Genomic DNA, 16,186 nt, shown 5'->3' with positions numbered 1-16,186 from the left:
TTCTGATATTTTATAAAATCACCAAGATTTTCACATAATGATTTATCATATGATGAAATTTTAGGCATCAAAATAATTTAGATAATTTATCGTTAAATCGAGTTAGCGACTCGTTCACACAATTTAGGCAAACAATACTTTCTTTCAAATTCTTCAAAATGTTGGTACTGTGAAAGTGAACAGCGGTACAAGCATATTGACATGATATTTATGCCAGGCATCCTGATAAAAATATTGTAGTTTGGAGTGAAGCGTTGCAACGCATTTCAAACAATAAAGGAAATTAACACTCTTCTTGCCTGTGAATCATCAATGGCTTACAGTTTCATTCGCTTCACCATGTTTAATTGTCATATTGCAGTCTATGCCAACTTGATTAAAATGAATATTTTGAAAAAGTTCATCCCATATTTGAGCGAGAAGCTTTAAGGATAATAGAAGAGTATGTATTTAAAGATATCCAATATCATCCGATCAGTTAATATTAAATTAGTCGGTTCACATCATCACACAAATCATATGACACAGGGCCAATAACTCTCACACCAATTTTCCATGAATTATGACCGCTTTTTACAGAGAATTGTTGCATTGTCACTCTTTCTCTGTTACTACTAAATGGATTTGACACAAACTTAAAATAGTTGTTTCATATCATCTTCCAAATTACTTAATGTAGGGTTTATTAATCTTGCCCTAGTATTTCAAGAAATCTAACATTACAGGTTAAACGCAATTTAACCTTATATCTGTTAATACTAAATTTATTAGATTCAACATTAAAATGGTTGTCATATTAACTCACCGACATTGAATGACATATAATCCATAACTAAAGCTCAGACATTTAGTGAAATCCGTCCTCTTTACTTTGTATTTCAGCGTAAAGTTTTGATGCACCTACACTCTATCTCAGTTATCATTGAATGGATTTGATTCAAACTAGAATTTGTTTCTCCAAATCATCACTCACATCGCAGGACATAAAGGGCATCACACGGGCAGAAATAGTCTAAGAAATGTTTCCCTTTTATACATTCCGATAAATGTGTTGTTGCACATTAACTCTATATCTGTTATCACTAAGTTAGTTGGATACAAACTTGAAATACATGTTCAACATCATCACAAACATTTTAGGGCACAATGTGCATTACTCTGGCAGAAATATTGCATGAATTATGTCCCTTTCATACGTAGAAACTCTGGTTAATAGTTTGATGCACTTTTAATCTATCCACGTTATTACTGGGCGGCTTTAACTCAAACTGTTGTCCAACATCGCAATCCAATCCCAGTACTATAATTAATCACTACAGTGAAACCCCCAGTTTCCTAAAATATGCGTTTTACTACTATTGAGCCTCGAAAAAGTCGAGCGCATTGTCTCCTCTGATAGATCTTGTTAAATGTTTATCATTATGCTAAATAACATAATCTCGGTTTAGCAGACGGGATAGATAGAAAAATCAAATTCTAAAAATACCTCGAGTGAAACTCTAACATGTATTTAGCACAGTGCTAATGTTCATTTCAGACTGTTAAACTTTCAAGCAAATATGTTACTTGATCAAAATCTGATTAACCACCTTTAAATTTTTGACATTTTTATCAAGTCATAATGCAAGTTACTGTGTTAATACTTTTTGGACTACAAACTTTGATTCATTTGTTTTAAGAATATATATTACCTTAGGTTAATATACTGTGTATCTTATATTTATATGTTTCACAAAATGGATCATTTGGTTTCATACTACGAAATGATTGTATCATGTTGTATTTCGTTATAAATTACTAAATGACAATTTCAATATCAGTTAAATGTGTTGTTATCATTTCATGAATCACACGCAGAAAATGTTCACTGTACAAATTTATATATAAAAGCAAACCACTGCAAGGGAAACATTCAAAATTATTGAATATTTATTTATTGTAAACTAAATAGTTTCCTGTATTCTTTTCTTTTGCTATAATAGGGGCGATGGGTCGAACCAACGTGAGTAGGAATAGATCGTTAATATCTAGTCCCATATAGTGTAATAGTAGCTCTCTCTTGCTGATTTCATGCACGTTGTATTCCTATCATCCGCCATTTAGAAACATTTGATATACATTTACTGATTCTCACCCTTCCATCTCTTCCATTCTGTAAAATTTTGAGAATGTACTCAGCTACCCCTACAAGTTCCATCCAATTCAATTTTTATATGGATATGACCGATCCATTACTTTTCGTTTTCCATTCAAAAACAACTACCCTCAATTGTGCATGGAATTTAGTGATGAAATTTCAACTACTCTAGTAGTAATTTTACTAAATTGCAAATTTCAAAATCAAATGTATAACAATGCAGCTGTAAGATACTTCATATTGCAAAGAGAACAAAACATTACAAGATTGCAAAACTCCCCATGCCCCATAGGACCGCCTTTAGCGGAATTCTATTGATGTAACATGGAATGTTCTCCATGGTCCTAAACGGCACGGAAAATATAAAGAACTTGGATAGATTTTACAACGGTCACATTTAACAAAGTAACAAAGTAACTGATTAAACGCACAGTTAATGGCAGTGACTGGACAAATTTACACAATAACTCAAACGACTGCAATAATAACATAAAACTATCAAACCGTTATAAGCATACGTGAGGAAGGAACACATAAGTATACAGCTTTGGATCACGCACACAGTGACCAGGCAAAGGTAGACATTAACACAACCGACGGCGGTAATAATATAAAACTACCAAACTGTTATAAGCATACATGAAGAAAGAACGCATAAGGATACAGCCTTAGATAGGTCATTGGCAAAACCACCACTGGATAGTTTAAATAGTTAACAGCCTCGGTAGCTTAGTGGTAGAGCGTCCGCTTCGTGTTTGGGAGGTCTTGGGTTTGATCCCCGGCCGCGTCATACCACAAACGTGAAAAATGGTACCAGTAACTCCCTAGCTTTACGCTCAGCATTAAAAGAGAAACTGGCCTCTTCCCTCATACCCTCGTGGCGATGGATTCCGTCATGAATGAGATGTCGAGAGTGATTAATATCAGTTAGAACTTTCTTCACAATCGACCTAAAGTAAATTATGTATAAACTAAATAGTTAACTGGCGCCAAACCTCACTCTTAAGTTTTCATTTTTATATAGAACCAGACAGTAAAAATAGTTACTCCAAGTTTCAATTTATATACGTTACAGAGCCTTATGTCAATCCTACTTAAAATATGAAGTGAAATATATTTCCTAATTTAAATGACAACCATGAAACTTTAATTCTTATTTTTTATATAAGTCAAAAAAATATACGTTCGAAATTAGTTGTTGTCTTTAATTATTTGTATCATTTTCTTCATATATTATCATTATCATTATTATCATTAAACTTAAACACTAAACTTCTTCCTCACATTTGTACTTTATTAATACCTCATGAATGTACTTGCCGTTTGTCCATTAACGGGCGTTCTTCGTGAGAAATACTTGAAAGGTGCTTTTTTTTCTTCATTACATTAAAATGAATACCCGTGAATGTATACCATATAACCCATAATGTCCTGGTTACCTGGAAACATGATGTAACGAAATTGGCTTCCAAGAAGAAATTAGTAGTTTTCCTCGTATCGTAAATATCATCTTACCGCTGTTTCTATAAATATTTAAGTCAGCTTCATATTTCAATACAATACCATGAATACGTGGCTGTATGTTTTACCTTGACATACGATTTATTTCAGTCTAACCTAGTTAACATGTTAATGAATCATATAACGTTTATTTAAGGTGCAGCAATAATTTATACATGTATGCTGTTCAGTTTACAAATGTGAAAAGGAACTACATGTAGCAAATAACCCATGTATGATTAACCTATCTGTGATTATTTTAATCTAACTTATGCGTGACTATATTCGGTGTAGGTGCGAAGTTTTGATGTATACAAGATCAGAAAAATTAATTTTGTTGCTATTTTAGTAAATATGTTCCTATAGGAATGATTACAAATATAAGAACTATTATATTATATATATCAAAGATTTAGATTATCAAATCGAGGGCTAAGAGCGAAACTAGTCTATTCGTATATGGAAATACCAGCAGATAGATCAGTTTCGGTCTAAGCCCTCGAAATATATACTTAGCCAAAATTCATTAGAAAAGCAAGTTTGTAAAATTATAGTAGTACCGGCGTCAGCGGAATTCTCTTAATATAAAATTGAAAGTTATCCATGATCCTAAACGAGCCGAAAATATAAATAGCGTGGATATATTTTACAGCTGTCACACTTAACAAAGTAACTGATCACATGCAAAGTAACTGGGCATATGTATACATTAACACAAACGACTGCAATAATAACATAAAACTACCGAACTGTTATAAGCATATAATATTACGAAGAAGGAATGCATTAGGGCACAGCTTTGGATCACATGCACAGTGACTGGGCTTAAGTGTACATATAACCACAAACGACTGCAGTAATAACATAAAACTATCAAACTGTTATAAGCATACATGAAGAAAGAACGCATTTAGGTACAGCCTTGGATCTGTCAGTGGCAAAAACACGATTGGAAAGTTTGAATAGTAAACTTGTGCCAAACCCTACTCTTAAATTTTCATTTTTCATATAGAACCAGGCAGTGAAAATAGTTAGTCCAAACTTTTGTTCCATTTTATTTACGTCATTCGTATATCAACTCTACTAAAAAAATGAAGTGAAAATATATTTCCTAATTTAAATGACCACCATGAGGTCAATGATTTTTGGCGACAATGTATAAAGCTACACCTGTACTGAGTACATTTTAATATTGCTTATGTAGGTTTTTAAACATAACTGCTGTAGCTAGCTAACCTCGCTCATCAAAATGTGTTTTCTTCATTTTCAACATAATTTCTTATCCTAACGGATTACTGTGTGAGATTTAATCATATATTAGACAGTAAATTAAAATTAGCTAATATTAAGATTGAGATTTAAGACTATTTATACGATAAATACCGGCATTATAGAAATAAATTGTCTTTCAAATAGGTATCTACTGCAATTGCTGGCATGATGTGTTGGCCGCAAAGCCATAAAATCAAGGTCAAGGTACTGCGGATATCTGAGTTGCTCTTGAGCGTCTCCAACCTAAGAGACTAGTACTGATAGATAGATAGATAGATAGATAGGTAGGTAGGTAGAATAGAATAGAATAGAATAGAATAGAATAGAATAGAATAAAATAGAATAGAATAAAATAGAATAGAGAATAGAATAGAATAGAATAGAATAGGTAGGTAGGTAGGTAGGTAGGTAGGTAGGTAGATTGTAATTACATTTGATGGCAGTGACTGTTAGTGTATACTTTGAGCAAAAAAGTTCTCCTTATCAGTCAGAGAAATAGCATAAGAAACATTTTCCAAATGATTAATTTAAATGATGATAAATTGCCTGAAAATGTTGTTACACATTTGTGATTTCAGGTGGATTTTTAATTTCTCACATTTGATATACAATTTGCATTATAATTTATCAAATCCTTTAAACCAGGTTATAATCATTGAGAACGAACAATTACTTTAGCTTAAATGCAAAACTTAAATACCTTAGGTTATATTTCTTAACGTCAAATCTTGAAAGGAATTTATACATGATTTAGTTTTAGTTTTAAGCACTACTGAACTAGCAGGGCCTCTGCACGACTTATCAGATAGTTTGTATGCTGTATATCCAATACAAAGAGTTTTAGATAAATGTAGATTATATTTTATCTGCCTGATCAGTTGATGGGAAAATTGCCTAGTATTTAGTTTTTCTTTCATTTTTTTTAGTTTTTCTTTCCCTTTTGACCTTTGATTTATGTTTGCTTCAGTTTGTTGGTCAAATTCGGAGTTGTTTCCCTTAGTTTTCTTGGGTAGGTACCATCTCTAACAAATATGTAAAATAGTTGTAACTGTAAATAAACGGAAATATAGGAGGGGTGTTCAATAAATACGCGGAAATGTGCTCTCATTTCTTCATGTTTCATCAAAAATGAATGAAACTGCTACATAATGTAGATTAGGGAATACTGAGTTGATATGACAACATTTTGTTTTCTTTGGATAAATAATAGGTAAATAATAGTCCCCATGGCAACGTCATATGACGTCATTCGGCCCATTTTTGTCTCATTTTCTATACTACATGCGCTAAAACATTACTTGCCGCTGGCGTATTTTTCAAGCAACCTTTTCTTTAATTGGGTAAATATAAATAGGAAGTGTAAGCGCTATGCCAATAACGTCAAATTATAAATTTTACATCATTCAAATGTTTGGCAGGCATCCCGTGTTGGTCATCGCTTGAAAGGCATTGTTGAAAGGAGTCATGAGATAATACTTTGTGTTTTGAATCGAAAATCAAGAAAAGAGGCAAATGCAGTACTGCTTAAGATTTAATGGACAATGCACTGAAGTAAACAAAAGTTTATTAGCGGAACGGGACGTTTAAAAGTGGCCAGGTGAATATGGCTGACGACTCGTGGTATGGACATGAAAAATGACGTTCAGTTACGTTTTATCAATTAAAGAGCTCCTTGATACGGCATCGCAGTTCAGTGTCCCATTTCATCAGAACGACAGTTATATCATACGAACATTATTTATTTATTCGAAGGAAGGTGTAGAAAAGGCATTTAATTGCAATAAACATTGAACCAATGGTAATCACAAGTTGTATTGATTAAATGTTTGTGATATGACACCGTCTTAATGGTGTTTGGTCGCTTTTGGGGAAATGACGTTGCGTAGGAGACGATAAATAAATGTTATGCATGTTCTGATATTCTGATATCTGCTACTTAAATATTCAGATTTATTTTATTTATATCCGCAATATTTTCAATTTTCAGCAAAATAGGACCAGAAATAAAGAAATGAGAGCACATTTCCGGATATTTATTGAACAGCCTTCGTAATCTTTCCAAAAGTATCTAAACTTCTTTTGAGAGTTTGACACACTATTAGAGAATGGGAAGCATTAATGCATATTGTTGAACATATTATGTTTGCTATTAAGGATGCCTGTCATACTAACCTTGCAAGACATGATTTTGTCTAGCCCAAAATACCTCACTAAATCAGTAAAAAAGCTGCTCTACAAGCATGGGATTTTTATTCACTCGTAATATGTACAAATATGTCACAGCTGACAAGCATTTCTCTGACAAACTGAGTACTCAAAATTTGCTCGATTGGATTACCAGTTAAACGACAAAGAATATTTTGATCAAAAATACAATACTAGATGTAAAATATTATGCGATACCTTTTTTTGGGATATGGGTATACATAGCGGATATGTTATTACTTCCTAAGAAATGAAGATTTAACAAATAATCAGTGCCTTCGAGTTTACTTGTCGTCTTATCAACCACGGTTCAGAATTCAGATGCGTAGGAAATAAACCCTCGTAGTTTGAACGCCCTCGTGGTTAAATAACGCCCTCGTAGTTAATTACGGTAGCATCTGAACGATGCACCATGGTACATTTAATTTAAACGATAAATCACAAGAAGGCATTTATTGTTTTCATGATGACATGCTCCTTCAAACATTTTAATGCACGTCATGATGGACTTCATTTGTAAACCATGGGAATAATGAACCGGACGTCATGCTGCAATTTGACATCATTATTGACGTCATAATACTATTTTACCGATCCGCGCGTCAACCGGTGTTTCTCGCAGAATAGAAAAAAACTTGATCTTCTTTATTTAACTGGAAATCAAATCGGGCCATGTTACATTGAAACTTAACTTCTATTTGGTATTTGAAGCCCATTGGTTGATATACTCACTCCTCTCAATTCAGGTCGTTGTTACTGTACATTCCCATTTCTTGCTAACTGTCAATTCTTACACTATCCATTATTTCAAGAATGGAAAGTTATAATTAAAGGTTGATAATGGTTAGTTATAGTAACATAACCATGTGTATACGGCGTGTATATATAACCTTTATAATGGATAATTACGCATCAACCGTTTTAACTTCAGAATCTTTTACACACTAAGTCAATGCCAGTAGAAAATAAATCATCTCGTCAATTTATGTTGTCGAACAAATCTATATAACTTGGTTCATTTTGTAGATAATCCTATGATAACCTGTTTTTATATAAGAGGTCGTATTCATCAATGACTCCTTAGGAATCCGCGACAGACTGTTTCTTGTAACATTAGATCTAATTTCTGCACTGTGTAAATGTGTGTCATTGTTTAGTTAAATGCCAATACCTCATGTATACAGCCAAATCTGTGTTAAAGACCACCTCTGAACAGAGACCACCTGGTTCTATAGACCACATGTGCTGTTTCCCATTTTTACATTTACATTGTGTTTTAACTTGCGAATAAAGACCACCTCCCAATAAAGACCAAATTTTGGCTCTCCAAAGGGTGGTTTTTATAGTCAGGTTTGATTTTATATATATTTAAAATGATATCATTCAACTCTAATTCTGGAATTTAAAAACGTGTTATACTGTTAACTTTTAATGAACTTGCAAATTGCCCTAATTGGAAATAGGGCAGTTTGCGTTCAAAGTAATTTTCATAAATTCTAAGACCGGCAAGATTAATGTTTACGGCAATGAAGTAAGTCAGTTACACGATAGCATCTAATTTTTATTGGGTAGTTAATAGTCGTTTTACGGAATCGTGAAAAGTGCAAAAATCGCTAGATTTTATTATGTTACAGTTGTCCGGTGGATATGCATGTTTACTTTATTCAATATTTAAATATAACTCAAGTTTAATACTTAGAGGCTTTAGCATAAAGCGGTAATTCTTACTATCTATATTAGTCGAATAACATACGTTAGAAATAAAATTATTAGCTGTTGCCTTTTTCATATGTTACCATTATCATTATTATCATCATTTAATCTAAATACTAAACTTCTTCCTCACAGTTATACTTTATAAATTATGTTATTCTCTTAATGCTTCCTGAACGTACTGGCAGTTGATCCATTAACGGACTTTCTTCGCGAGAAAAAGATTTTTCTCTTATTTAAAAAAAGATGAAAACCCTTAAATGTATACCCATATAACCCAAAAATGTCCTCGTTAGCTGGAAACATGATGTAAGGAAATTGCCTTCCAAGAAGAAATAAGTAGTTTTCCTCGTTTCGTTAATCGTCTTTCCTGTTCTAATATTTAAATCAGCTTTATATTTCAATGCAATACATGGCTGTATGTTTTACCTTGACCTATGATTTATTTCAGTCTAACCGAGATAACATGTAACTGAATAATATAACGCTCTATTAAAGATGCAACAACTACTGATATGCTGTTAAGCTTACAAATGTGAAAACGAACTACATGTAGCAAATCTCCCCTATTTGTGATTTATTTCAATCTTATTAAGCTAGCATGCAGATGTTTATCAACATAAATTCAGTCATAAACTATAAAAATGATGCAAGGAAATACCCAAATCTATTTGTCACCACGATCTATTTTAAACGTGATAGGCAAGAAAAATGATCTTACAAGTCTGCCTGTGAAAGACAGCTGTTTTCCCAACCCTAGGGACAGTCTGGATAAAAACCTCGCTAACGCTCGGTTTTTCATTCCACACTGTCCCTCGGGTAGGGAAATACCGGTCTTACACAGGCAGACATGTAAAATCCAAAAGCTGTTTTTTTCAATTTTCATGCCAATAAGATGAACCCAATTATATCGTTAGCATGGCGGGAGAAATTCGTTAAATAAAACCTTTTTCATTGAAAATAAAACAGTAGTAAATTTTGTCAAAATGTATAATGAAACAATGTAAATGCTTTAAGGTAGAACGCGACACTTTGCGAACTATTGAGAAGCGTCTTGAAATTTTGCATGTGTAAAGTTGACCATATTTCAAACAAGATACAGTTATTTTATACCAATAGAGCCAACCAGTTTTTGTACACGAGACGTCAAAGTTGACCACCAAAGCCCGTTTTTTTTTAAACCGACGTTGCCGCGTATGCCTGGCAACTGTTACGGGTACTGCAACGGCACCAGCCAACAAATCTTCTTAAATTATACATTATTCGACGAGAATTATTTTTTCCTTTATGGTGATGTAAAAACCATTGTTTTACACCGACAAATATTTGAAAAATGGAAAGAAAATCGCCGTTTTTGACTAAAAATTGACGTTCAGTTTCGCAGCATTTTTCGGCTTTAAATCAGCTTATTACAAAATCCCTGAATTAAATTTGTGATTTTTTTCAATAAACGGTGTTTAAAATGTATACCGAGTCCAAATGACAAATAAAACTGGGAGGTCACCGACTTAGATTTTTCTGTACATGTGATTTTATTTCCCCCACCCCCATGCGTAAATTTTGTACTGTAATTCGACGTCTGCAAATACGTTTGAGACATCATGATTTGGCCATTGTGTTTAGCTTGTCAGCTGCACAATTTAGTGTTTTACTGGTTCTTAAAGAACTTTATACAAAACAAGAACAAACATTTTGTTCCGTGGCAAAACGTTTATATATAAACAATGATGAAAGTGTATTAAAAAGTACATTTCAATATAATTATATAACGTGCCACTCGTGCAAAAAATAAATCCGAAGCGTTTGGTATCTTTAAATGCGTCAAGTGGACACAATTTGCTATAATTAAGGTGGAATGCGCCTAAATTCAGAAGTTATTGGGTTCCGTTTCGACATTTTGTTTAATTTAAAATCCAGCATATTCCTCATATAATGCGTATTTTACATTTTTGATATTTCTGTAACGTTTTTCTCCGCAAACCTTATATAGACGTCCATTTTTTGATATACCGTGATTTCACGTCCGTCGGACTGTTGTCGTAAATCGTTCTGTTCAGTCAACAAGTATCTGCAATTAAAATGGTATATAATTTGTGGTGATCACTTAACCCTAGACTCGATATTTAAGTTAAAGTTACGTCAGAACGACAAATATGACGTTGAGTTTTGAATAAAAAATATGCTTTAATCTTGTCTAATGTAAAACCCAAGCAATATAATTTGACTAAAAAGTAATATGATGGTGAAAACTTTATTTAATCGCAATGAGCATTTGTTTCTGTAAATCTTCATTTTAAGATAAACTCTACTTTTAGATCAAAATAGCCTTTAAAACTCTGTTACCGTGGGCGAAATTATTACGCTGAATTACATTACTCTACCCCTACCCCAGATAAAAATACGTAATTAAACGGGTTCTCGTATGTCTTGTGATCAATTTTTAACCTATTTTAAGAAGAATTTAGTCAAAAGAGTCCTTTACAACTTTGCAAGGATTTCTTAAATTACCTCTTAAGTTCATGATTATACATGATTGATACACACGACATTGTAAACATTTACAAAAATAATAAGAAAAATTAAAAGCCCTAATATCGTTATGTCATCATATTGCAATAAACATCACACATTTATTTAACTTTATTATAAATTTTACGTTTTGGAAATATTACGATTGCTTCGAGAGTAGTTAGACACCCCGATTCCAAAAGTGCAGCCACGGGGAAACAGAATTTATATTGATTGTACGGAGGCTGTTGCTCTGAAAAGGTTAATTCATTAACAACGCTAGATAGAAACACCATCCTTTACAAAAAGGTTTTAGCTCTCCAGAGATGTGTTTTAAGAAAGATTATCCTTGTATTCATAGACACATAATAGAAACATATTCCATATATAATATTTTTCCTAATATTAGAGATCTATCAAACATAACAAGTACGAGTAAATACTCTGCTAAAATGATAGATATTCCATAAAATAAAAAAGAAAGAAAACTGTTTGTTTGTTTTAGGTTTAGCGCTGTTTTCTGTTATGATAGGCGGTTAACCCAACCAGTGTTCCTCAACAAGTAACTTTCAACTTCACCACATAAAATCGGAAGTGAAGGACGAATGATTTCGGACAGATACCTTCTACCAGACTGTCACGCCCTACCCAGGGATCGAAAAAGCGATTCACAGAACTGAGCTAAGCGGATGGGGTGAAAGAAAGAAACACAGAAAACAGTGGTTGTGATGGAAACTCGCTGTAACTCATCAGCAGTTAAACATGAATAAATCTATGTTGTAATTATCTATATGAGCGACTCAAGAATCGTAACTTTGTAAATAGGACCGACGGCTCAAACTTGCTAGTCCTGGTCTTGTATTTACGAGATACTAGGATTTGTACAAGTATATATATGTGTGTAAGCAGTTATTTTTTATTTATTTTTATTTTAAGAAGCGTCTGAGATGTCAACATTAGAATGTAACAATTTTCAAACAATTTAGCAGTTCACTCATCAGAATTTAATAAAGCTACGCCTATGCGTTAATGTAACTTTAGGATAGCATTCAAAGCGATACCTCTTATTGAGCCGTGCCATGGGAAAACCAACCTAGTGCATTTGCGACCAGCATGGATCCAGACCAGCCTGCGTATACGCGCAGTCTGGTCAAGATCCATGTGGTTCGCTAAGGGTTTCTCTAATTACAATAGGCTTTGAAAGCGAAAGCACGGATCATGACCAGACTGCGCGGATACCCAATATTATAAGTAAGTACCGATTCAACCGTATGTACGAAGTAGTAAGGTAGCTGCGTTCTAGATTTAATCATCAGATAGACCTCTACATCTCTTTATTCAGTAAACCATTCAACAAAAAATGGCTAACCAACAAAAGATGTTGTGTTTTCTGTTATATGCAGGTGGGGAAAACACTGTCACTGCCTTGTCCTCAAATGAAAGCAAATCTACAAACATTAACAAAAACCGCAACATTTTTTGACTATTATTTGTATTTGCATAATAAATTGTGTGAAATGTTTATCTACTCGCATTCCATGAAATCGACTCGCATTTAGCGTCAGTGCAAAATTTGAGCCCTTTGATTTGCGGAAGTAATTACATTTTCGGCATGAGACCAATAGATGCCATCACTGAAATCGTGAGAAGGTCACAGATGTGGTCTCTAGAGTGTCCACAAGCTCTTCCTTTGATCTGACCTACTGACTTAGTTTTTAACCCCACATGACCCAGTTTCGAACTTAACCTAGAGATCATCAAGACTAACGTTCTGACCAAGTTTCATAAAGATTGGGTCTAAAATGTGGTCTTTAGAGTGTTCACAAGCTTTTCTTTTGATTTGACCTACTGACCTAGCTTTTGATCCCACATAACCCAGCTTCAAACTTGACCTAGAAATCATCAAGACCAACATTCTGACTGAATTTCATAAAGATTGGATTACAAATGTGGTCTCTAGAGTGTTCACAAGCTTTTCTTTTGATCTGACCTACTGACTAGTTTTTGACTCCACATAACCCAGTTTCAAAATTTACCTAGAAATTATTAAGACTAACATTCTAACGCAGTTTCATAAAGATTGGGTTAAAAACGTGGTCTCGAGAGTGTTCACAAGCTTTTCCTTTGATCTGACCTACTGACCTAGTTTTTCAACCCACATGACCCAGTTTCGAACTTGACCTAAAGATCATCAAGACAAACATTCTGACTAAGTTTTACAAGGCAAATATTGATGGACGACGGACGACGCACGTCGACGGACGCCGGACAATGACCAGTCACAATATCTCACCTCAAGTGAGCACTTTGTGCTCTGGTGAGCTAAAAATGGTAGCCTGCATGGTCGAGGTTGTATCTGCGGCAAATCAGTAGCACAAGCTGAAATTATGTAGTCATTGGCTATTGAACTACCTCTAACTTCGAACACTGTGAATTCACGGTAAAAGCATGTATATATATGACTGGGACTCACTGACCTATTTTTAATTCAGATGTGCGAAATTACTGGTTTGAATTATTTCTTATAGAAAAGCTGATTAACGAGGTCAAATTTGTGTCCAGTCATGAAAAAAAAAGCAGTACATGCAAAATTCTGAGAACATGAAAAACGCCTTTTAAAATCTGTATTTTTTTCTATGTTATGTGCATGTTTTGCTTACAAATATACATAAATGGGAAAACTGCAAAACCCTCGAGTGTCACACCTGCTGCCCTACCCGCAGCAATTACAAACAGGATCAGTTTCTTTTTTAGCATATTTCCTCATTTTACCGAAACCAGGTATCATTACCAAAAACTAAGACTACAGGCAAGTATTTTTTGACTAGCTAACACATCATTAACTAATCGATTCAATGAACTGCATACTTTTCTCCTGCAATATTTATTGAAACAAAAAAATAATAAAATAATGTGAGCTTACCAAGGCTCCAACCACGATAAGTAAGTACGCTCAGCCAACGCCACATCCTTTTGGCCATACATTTGTTTGCATTCATCGATATTACTTATACCGCTTTACTATGTATCAAATATATGTTCCTACCATATTTTGGTGAATCAACTGTCCTGCATAAATTAGGTCATGGCTAAAAAAAAAACGTAGTCGAACTATATGTGTTACATGAACTTTGTTGTAAACAGCATTATTTATAATTCAATAAAATTCAAGAATATGCATTTTAATACTTCAGTATATTGATCTTGATTTAAAAAAAAGAAGAAAAAAAAACACGGAATAAACTTTGCTTGCATGACATTATCAGTTTCTCACAAGAGTTGGTGCAAGATGCTGTGATTCAGAACTGGTAAGGTATCCAAATGGGGTTATGCCATAACTTAATGGACACAACCATCATAAAATAAAAATACCATCGGCCACACTGTAAGTACACCAAAATCTGCAAGAAGCCGATCCGATTCCCTTTAAATTTAGGCTGAGCACAGCTTAGCGACAGAATCATTAGATCAACTTAATTACTGTGTATGCAGCGAGTCATAAGAAATAGTAATCTGAAAGGCCCATTTCAACTTTATAAATAAATAATAATGTAAAAATACTGAATTTCTATGCTTTTATGTGTGGAGTATTTGTTTACATTGGAAAGTTAGTTACTCACGTTTCTAAAATTGTCATCAGGTCCAACCATGCACATGCTATACTGGAGTGCCAGTAGTGTAAAAATAACAAACTCGCGGCCATTTTGGAACCGTCGGTTTACCGGTTCCAAGATGGCGGACACAAGTGAGCCGTCGCTTCTAAGATGGCGGACATTTTGAACAAATTTGTGCCTGTCAGTAAGCGGTTTCAATTTCAATCGGTCTTTACTCTTTTGTGTTTTAAAATTTGAAAAACCACAACGACCAATTTTGAATTAAGCGGCACCGGTGTATTGATTACACTAGTGCGCCCTTTTTAAAAAAATTGAAATGACCTATATTATGTTAACAATAACCTATCACTTGTGCTAGTATCCTTTTTGTTTGTATTTCTACAAGGATTGTTTAATGGTAAACATTAGAAATATGAATTTATACACTGAACACTGCAGGTAATGGATTTGAATATTATGAAAATAGACAGGAAACCTTTCATACATATCCAAAGTAGTTACTACCCGACAAATACCAGTTAGCCAGGGCTTGATTTTACTATACCAAAGAGGCAGATAGATACTGTAATTTGTTTCCATTACAGTGTTAGAATTACTTCATGGGATAGGTATGACGTTGCATGGAGGGAACATTTAAAGTGGTCACCTAACTGTGAATATCTTAAAGTGGTGGGGGGTGGAAAAATCGCCACCACGCCCACCAGCTGGCTTCGGGGTTGGAATTGGAGGCTTTGTTCCAAGTGTTACAAGTGCACAGTGAAACATTCATTTTTGTCTGATGTTTAGATAGTTTAACTTATTTTTACAAAATGGATTTGAGATCCATATGACAGGATGTTTGATTCTTGTTTTGACGCAGAAGGGAACAAACTGCCTTGGGTGTGAGATGATGATGAAGTATTAAGCATTTTATTGGTGGGCTTATGAAAGCCATATATTTATGTTGGGTATATTACAAAATTACCAAAATAGGTATACAACAGTAGCAAGAAGGTATTCAAAAGATACACACTGGCATGACGAACACTGTTTGTTTGTACATTTCCTTATGACATTTGAATTCAAACAAATTTTTTTGATAGAACTTTGTTTTCTTTAAGGTATTGCAACACTTGTTCTTTAAAAAGAAGTCATTGTTTAATCACCAGATCATATTTTGGAGTAGGACCACATTTTGATACAGGTTGCCAATGTATACATTGTGGACACATTTTATGGAATGAATATCATTAGTACT

This window comes from Mercenaria mercenaria, chromosome 8, assembly GCF_021730395.1.
Source record: "Mercenaria mercenaria strain notata chromosome 8, MADL_Memer_1, whole genome shotgun sequence".
In the NCBI taxonomy this organism is placed as follows: domain Eukaryota; kingdom Metazoa; phylum Mollusca; class Bivalvia; order Venerida; family Veneridae; genus Mercenaria; species Mercenaria mercenaria.
Note: the sequence above shows the minus strand (reverse complement) of the source record.